Below are 8802 nucleotides of genomic sequence, written 5' to 3'. Positions count from 1 at the left end.
TTGCCTATTTACTTATTTATTGCACTAAGGAATATGTCTCGTTTTCTTTTACCTATTTGTTACATTGGAAAACAGATGTTGCTGGTATCGTTTGATAGGTTACCTAGTTCTTGCATTTAGGTGACATAATAAGATTAAACAATGCAGAAAAGAAACAGTTTCCTTAGATATACTTCTTAGATCTTAAAGGAAGGAATAAATTCAACAGGAATCAGAAATTACACACACACATATATATATATATATATATATATATATATATATATATATACATAAACAAAATTGGATATAACATATAGGCTACTAAGAATGGGGGAAAAAAAAATCCCTTTACAACTTTTGAGTTAATGATCTGGAGAAAGAAAGAAAGAAGATTAGGAAGAACATTCAAACTTCTAATTGACGATTTCATTTTGTGTGCAGAAACGGATTATGATGATAATATAAATTATTAGTACACTTAAAATGTGAACTACTGATAATTTTAATATTATGGTAAGTATTCTGACAGTTTTTCAACTGGACAGCTATAGAGTGCACATTAACATAGTTGACTGCAAACACAGCATTATTATGCAGTGACTTCGGACTGAAATGCCATACTGATTTTGGGCCCCACCTCATTTTCTCCCTCAGCAGTTTATAATGCCAGGAAGAGAGCAAACTACTGGTCCTCTAGTGTTTGTATTCTAAATTCTGTTAATTTTTCAGGCCTACTGTACATCCATACTGCAGACATTTTCTTTAAAGTTTTTCCATTCTCTAAAAAATACGGTAATATTAATATTACTTTAAAATGTTAATATAGAATACAATTTATCTGTGGTGGAAAGTGTAGTGTCCTAGGCGAAGCTATATAATATTTTATCCATTACTGATATCTAAATTTAATATAAAATTGTAGGCCTATTCTTTGTAATATGTTGTTTGTGAAAAAGTTAAAAATGAATGAATGTATGAATTTTATTGTTACTGATGTGTTGGTTGTCATGGAGAGAGTGATTTAAAACACTGTAATTCACTGCTGTAAATAAAGCTAATTAGGTTGCTAAAGACTGATTAATAAAGTCATTTGTAAATCAAAGTTTGGGGTCATCACATCTTACTTTATGAAGGAATCGCAACTTGATCGAATACTAAGACCAAGAGGGAGGGGAGTAAAAATCTTGAAAACTATCCAATTCGGAAATGTTGGAGTAGAGTGTGCCTGTAAGTAATAAACATAAATAAAACTACTAATAAACGACAAAAAAAAATGGCATACTACACACTGCAGTGCCTGTATATGGAAGCGACTAAATTACCTCGTCTGACCTAGTCGAAATCCCCCCAATTTGGAAATCGCGGTAGTTCGAGGAGTCCTGAAGTACTCAACCGTGCGACAGGGCAACGGGAGTATCCACAGACTTCTGGAATCGACCACGTGACAACACGTACTGAGCAGATCTGCCTATCTCTGAGCGATCAATGTTCAGCTGTGCCATCACTTGACACACACTTCCATTAAACTATACGCTCTGGGTTGTATATATACTTACTGTTAAGATGCAAGGTCCATCTGTGAGTTATACTACTTTAAGCAGTAACTTATTTTAATATGTCTTGAGTATAACGTTTATAGAACATTTTTATTGCTGGGCAAAATTACGTAAATTTATATTCTTTATCTTTGTTGGAACACAAATGCTTATAAAATGTATTATATTTATTAAAAATATCATACGGCTCATTTCGTGATTTACTCCGTAGTGACGTCTAACCAGGTTATTGAGAATTAATAGAAACCAGTAACGATGGATCAAATGAAGAAAAATGGCGTCGAAGTACAACAAATGAAACACGCTGTGCGTATATATAATGGATCCCAAGTTCGCTGAATCAATGTTTTTTTCAAATTGTATTGTAATTAAGCTTAACTTTATCACTTCCCTGATTTTTATCACTTTGATGGAATTTTGTTTGTTTACCTCAAATTTCTGAGACACAGAGCAATAAATTCGCATGAGGGACTTCTCTTGGCATGCAAGATTAGCGTAGCCTACATAACTATTGGATTTTCTTCAGGATCCAATTTGTTCACCATTCATAATAAGACTGAAACAACGATAAAGAAATTAAATTTGTGGTCTCGCTGAGTTATATTTGTTAAATGATTAGAGCATTGATTTTCCATGCTGGAGAGCCCACATCGAATCCAAAAATGATAATTTGCTAGGAGACGTCGTTGCATATAGACCACTTTTACACTAAACCTAAAATTTGTTTTTGCAAGATATACTAAAACCTTAAACTAACCTAACCTTTTCCTTAATCTGTGACAGGTTAGGTTTAGTGTAAAAGTGGTCTATATGCATCGACGTCTCCTAGCAAATTACCCAAAAATGTAATAGGCTATGTGGTGGACATAGCGGATGTTAAGTAGATTTTCTCAATGTAGGCCTATTACTCTTCCTATCATTCAATCATTTATATAAAATCTTCTTCCCTTCAAGTTTTAGGCTCTATGGTGTATACAAAATTGTATGGCTTAGTAGTTTTTCATTTTTCACATGAATATATAAGTTCGGTCCAGTAGCCTACTAGACTGTCATCCCACAAAGTCTACGAACATATTTTCAGCCAGTTTTGTCGCGCCTATAATTTTTAAACTACATGACATGTTCCAATAAGCAAACGGCAGTCGACAGACAAAGGATCAATATATCCAACGTGACTTGAGTCGGAGCAGCTGACATTATCTAGCGATATTCAGAAGGATGGAAGTTGAAGCATGAATTGGTGGGTTGCACGGCAGCCGAAGCAGTATAACTCGAGAATGCAAAGCATTAAAACATTCGCAGTGGTGTCCAATGATATTATGGCAATCGACATATTTAATCTCAAATGCATACAAGATGGCTAATCCCAGGAGTCCCAGCTCAGCGAAGATATAGGCCTGCTGGGTTTTTGGGGTATCTGGAAAGAAGAAATGTTGATTGTCACTGTTGACATTTATCTTAACAGCATTTCTATCAGAGACGTATTCACGTATAACTTAAATCTTGCAGCTGTCTCCAAAACAGCTTACCACACTTTTTTTGTTTTTATACAGCTTAAGATTAAAAAGCACAATACAAATCGAGATAGTACGTATGTCTGTGCTCTAAGGAAAGGAGTTAAGTTTCCACTTTTCTATGACCTACTGATTTTATAGCTAGAAATGCTACTGTGCGAATCTGGCTTCCTGTAAAGCTGATTTGAATAATATTCAAGGGAAAAATTGTTCCGGGACCGGGTATCGAACCCGGGACCTTCGGCTAAGCACACCAATGCTCTACCACTGAGCCATCAGGAATAATACACAATCACGGTCCAATATTCTTCCCTTTATGTCCACATACCTCAAGTAGGTTGACGTCAATAACCCAGCATGAGAGCACACTACAGGCCTACCACGTGACTTTAAATTGTGGTTTCACGTTAACGAACAGTGGCATATATTATGCGAATCTGGCTTCCAGGTTTGGCTTCCTGTAAAGCTTATAAGCCCCTGTTCGTTAATATGAAACCACAATTTAAAGTCACACAGTATAGTGTGCTCTCATGCTGGGTTATTGACGTTGTCAACCCACTTGGGGTATGTGGACATAAAGGGAAGAACTGGACCGTGATTGTGTATCATTCCTGGATAGCTCAGTGGTAGAACGTTGGCGCGCTAGCCAAAGGTCCCGGGTTCGATACCTGGTCCTGGAACAATTTTTCCCTTGAATATTATAGAAATGCTACTGTTTGCACCATGGCAGAAATCTTACACAGTTCATGTGAAGCAAATTTCCGTAATATGTTGTTTAGTCAACTGTCCGAAGACAGATCTGAACCTCACAACTGATACCAACAAGGCACCACTTATGAAGCAACTAGGCCAGGAGATAACGGGGTAGGTGGCCAATTCCTTTCCCCCTCCATTGCATACATTGCCAATTAGCTACATATTACACTAATCAGACTTCAGATGTACACAAACAATTGCTCTTCCTCTGACACATATCATTCCGTAATATATGATCAATAATAATAATAATAATAATAATAATAATATTTAGTGACACAGTAGGCCTACGTGGGCTGATTTGCATTCCGTTTTTTCATATATACCAAGATGTTTGGAAATTTACATTACTTTCTTTTCGGAATAATATAGGAAAGGAAAGATCTGTGTGAGAAAGACAACTTCCTCCCAAATGTATAGAAATTTTAAAGGCATGAAGGGTTTTCTCGAAATTGATAGGTTATTAATAGAGTTCAGGTTTGTATCCAAAAACCAATACTGAAATGTGAATACAAATATGCAATTATAAAATTAATACAGGGCTTTCATTTCAAAACTCTCCAGTCTAAATAACTATATAATTTAATTTAATTTAATTGAACAAAAAACAGGAGGAAATTTCAAACCAGTCTTAATTGCATTATTAAGTTTCACCCCCCTCACTCCATTTTGAAATTTCAAATGGTAGGCTACTCCTATTTGTGTTACTTAAATCTGAAAGAGTATTCAATTGTTTATACATCTCATTCATTAGTTTTCGCATCTTTTGTTTTCTATCGTCGCCAGGCAACCTGGATTGTTGTCATTGTTGATTAGAACTGAAGAGAATAAAGCTACAAAAATAATATTATTGAGCATTTCATGCAATAATTGTGTTTATGTAGTAAGTTATTTTACCATATATCCTTCAAGAGAGAACAGAAATCATATTTATTTATGGAGCTGAATACTGTTGTGCTCGCAGAACTACTAGAGCTTTCAAAGAAAGGCATCCTGAGAAAGATGTTAGTCACTGATATGTAATAGATCTAGTACGGAAACTTTAAGAAACTGATTCTGTGTGCAACAAAACAACTTAAAAAACTTGATGAAACTTTGCAGATTGAAATACTAGGCCATTTCATTAATGAACCCACCACCTCCATTCCAAAAGTAGCTGCTGTAACAAACATTTCAGTTGATTCCATACATAAAGTGCTAAAAATGAACAAATTTTTCTCATATAAAATACAAACTCATCAACAACTAAGTGAAGACGATTTTGATAGAAGAGTAAACTTTTGTGAACTGATGTCTCAGATAATTGAAGATAACCCAAATTTGACACAAAATATTTGCTTCAGTGATGAAGCGACTTTTTTATTGAATGGGTTTATCAACAAACACAATTGTAGGTACTGGGACAATGAAAATCCGTGGGTATGTGTTTCGTGATGATCATGCTCAGTTTCCTCAGAAGATCAATGTGTGAGCTGAAATTTTTGGGGATGACATGATCGATTTTTATTGAAGAAAACCTAAGTGGAAAATTGTATCTGAACTTATTAGACAATGTAATTGATCTACTTATCACACTATTGCTAGAAAACAAAGTCAATGAAGGAACAAAATTTGCATTTTCAACAGGATAGAGCTCCCCCACACTATGCAATACCTGTGCGGCAATTTCCTGGAAAATGGATTGGTAGGAGATATGCTGTAGAATGGCTTGTGAGATCTCCAGACTTGATGCAGCTTCAGTTCTTCCTCTGGGGTCATTTGAAATCAGTTGTTTATACTCCTCCGCCTGAGAATATTCAACAACTGAAAAATAGAGTAACCCAAGAATGTAATCGGATTAGTTATGAAACACATCAAAAAGTTCGCGAGTAATTCCAAAATAGGCTATATTACTGTCTAGCTAAGAATGAAGCACATTTTGAACATTTATTGTGTTATGGCATAAGCTGATATGTACATTTTCCTTATTTCACAGGAGAGCAGTTGTAAAATGTAGTCTTTCAGGAAAAATCAGGAATACATTAGAAGAAAAATTTTTTTATTAGTACTAGTATTAGCTGCTATTATTATTTGGTTTAGAAGCATTTATCATCCAGTCTGCTCTCAAAAAGCTGAAAGTTAGAATTTATAAAACAATTATATTACCGGTTCTTCTGTATGGTTGTGAAACTTGGACTCTCTCTAAGGGTGTTCGAGGTTGAGGTGCTTAGGAAAATATTTGGGGCTAAGAGGGATGAAGTTACGGGAGAATGGAGAAAGTTACGTAAGACAGAACTGCATGCATTTTATTCTTCACCTGACATAATTAGTAACATTAAATCCAGACGTTTAAGAAGGGCAGGGCATGTAGCATGTACATTAAATCCAGACATTTGAGATGGGCAGGGCATGTAGCACATATGGGTGAATCCAGAAATGCATATAGAGTGTTAGTTGGGAGGCCGAGAGAATAAGATCTTTGGGGAGGCCGAGGCATAGATGGGAGGATAATACCGGTACTAAAATGGATTTGAGGGAGGTGGATTAATCTTGCACTGGATAGGGACCGATGGGGGCTTATGTGAGGGCAGCAATGAGCCTCCATAATTAATTAATTATTATTATTAGCTGCTAATGGCAGTTGACATACTATTTTTTCTCATAATGTTAAAACAAACATTTTTAACTAGACAATAAAATAATTTTGCCACAATTGTACATATTAGCTTCTGCCATAACACGAAAGTTAATTTAGCAATTTAATGGATAAATTAAATTTAGGAAATTACCCAAAATAAACTGTATTTTCATTCTACAACCGACTTATTCTGTATTTGTTAAAATTTAAATAGTTTCAGGTTGCCAGGCGATGAAAACAAGATGTACCAACAATTGAATTCTCTTTCAAATTTAAGTATCACGAGACAAAATAATTTTGCCACAATTGTACATATTAGCTTCTGCCATAACACGAAAGTTAATTTAGCAATTTAATAGATAAATTAAATTTAGGAAATTACCCAAAATAAACTGTATTTTCATTCTACAACCAACTGACTTATTCTGTATTTGTTAAAATTTAAATAGTTTCAGGTTGCCAGGCGATGAAAACAAGATGTACCAACAATTGAATTCTCTTTCAAATTTAAATATCACAAGATAGGGGTTTCATTTGCCATTTAAAGTGGAGATGACTTTGAGTTGAAACCTAATACGATGTTTACAGGTGAAAGATTACATTACAGGATGGTTACATGTACCCACTTCTTCATCTCTGGTTGTGGGATCGAATATGAGATAGCATCTTCTATCTGTTACGATCCCTCCCAGCTATTTTCTTCCATTACTTCTCTTCCATTTCCTCTTTTTCTCAACAGTCCTTTTTATTTGATCTTTCCGTCTTGTTCTAGGTCTTCCAAGTTTTTTTTTTTTTTTTTTCCTTTTTACTTTCAGTTTCAGTGCCTTCTTTGGTATCACCCATCCTCACAACATGCCCAAACCATCTAATTCTGTTTTCCTCCAATATATTTTGCAATTCCCAAAATATTCCTCAAACCTTCATTTTTAACTCTATCACTTCATGTTTTCTGTACTAGTCTCCTAAGAATTTCATCTCTGTCGCCTGAATTTTGCTCTGATCTTTTTTTTGTCATAGTCCAAGTTTCCGCTGCATATGTCAAGACTAGTTTAAAATATGAATTATACATGATTTTCTTGCATTTTTCAGGTATATCTCCGTTCAATAGTCAACCTTTCATCTAGTAACATCTACCACTATATTATATATTTTTTTATAATTTCATGCTACAACTTACCATCATTATTCACTTCACTTCCTAAATACTCGAAATGTTGCACTTCCTCTAATTATTTTTCATGTAATTTAATTCTAAGTTTTTATTTTGGTATTCTTGATATTTTCATTGCTACATTTTTTTCCGTTTATTTTTAATCCAGATTACGTAATTCCAATTTATCAATCTCAATTCTAATCTTGTTAATTTTCTCCCCAAATCATCATATCAGCATAAATCAAGTGTTTTTGTATCTGCTATATAAGTTTCTCCTAATACTTTATTTCGTGTCTCATTCATAATGATATTAAAAATGATAGATGATAAAACACGTCCTTGCAGTACCCCATTCTTTCATTCGAATCAATCTGTTTGACCATTTAGTGTTCTAACACAACATTTCCAATTGTAATAGCCACCCTTCAATTTGTTGATTATGTAGTCTGGTACTCCTAAATTTGTAAATGCTTCCCAAATTTTTTTTCTCTTGACTCCATCACATATAGCACAAATGGAAATGATCGAGGTTGCCAAATTCACAAATCATCATGTACTAAAATTAGGGCTCCCGTATTTCCTGGGATCTCTTGTATTTAGTCCTAATTTAACAATCTCCCGACTCCCTATTTTCTTCTCTTCGAGTATTTCTCTTCCTTATTTTCGCATAATGTAAAAATCTATTTTAAACATTTAATTTTTCCGTGATTGAAGGTGATTTATATGATCGACTCTGTTGTTCTGAAATGTGCAATCTCTGTAGAAGATAATACTTGCCAGAAATAGTTTCAGAGGTCACTAGTTTAAAATCAAACAATGTTAGAGTTACAAATTTAGAAAATAAAAATTAGAGTTGTGTTGTAAGCATACCAGGCAGCGAAGCTCACACAAAGTGTTTTTTCTCTTATGAATAGTAAGTGAACTGATGTTCGAAACAGGAGCATGATACATCTAATCAAATCAATCAATTTCAACTACTCATGTAGGGAACTTTTACAATTTGTTTGAAACTATTACGCAAGGCAAAATGTCTCAAAATACTCTTAATTTAAGCGTAGAATAAAGTTTTCTAATACCTTTAACTGAATTGGATAATTTGTCAATTTTCTATGTGAAATATAAATCGCTTAGTCTCCCATATTTTCTTCAAAAACAGTTGGCAACACTAACTGAAATGAATATGATTTTTATTCCACTAGCAATTACCGTGGAGAAAAATGCCTC

The sequence above is a fragment of the Periplaneta americana genome, chromosome 9 (genome assembly GCF_040183065.1).
Source record: "Periplaneta americana isolate PAMFEO1 chromosome 9, P.americana_PAMFEO1_priV1, whole genome shotgun sequence".
In the NCBI taxonomy this organism is placed as follows: Eukaryota; Metazoa; Arthropoda; class Insecta; order Blattodea; family Blattidae; genus Periplaneta; species Periplaneta americana.
The sequence above is the reverse complement of the archived record's forward strand: the minus strand, read 5'-3'. Positions refer to the sequence as shown.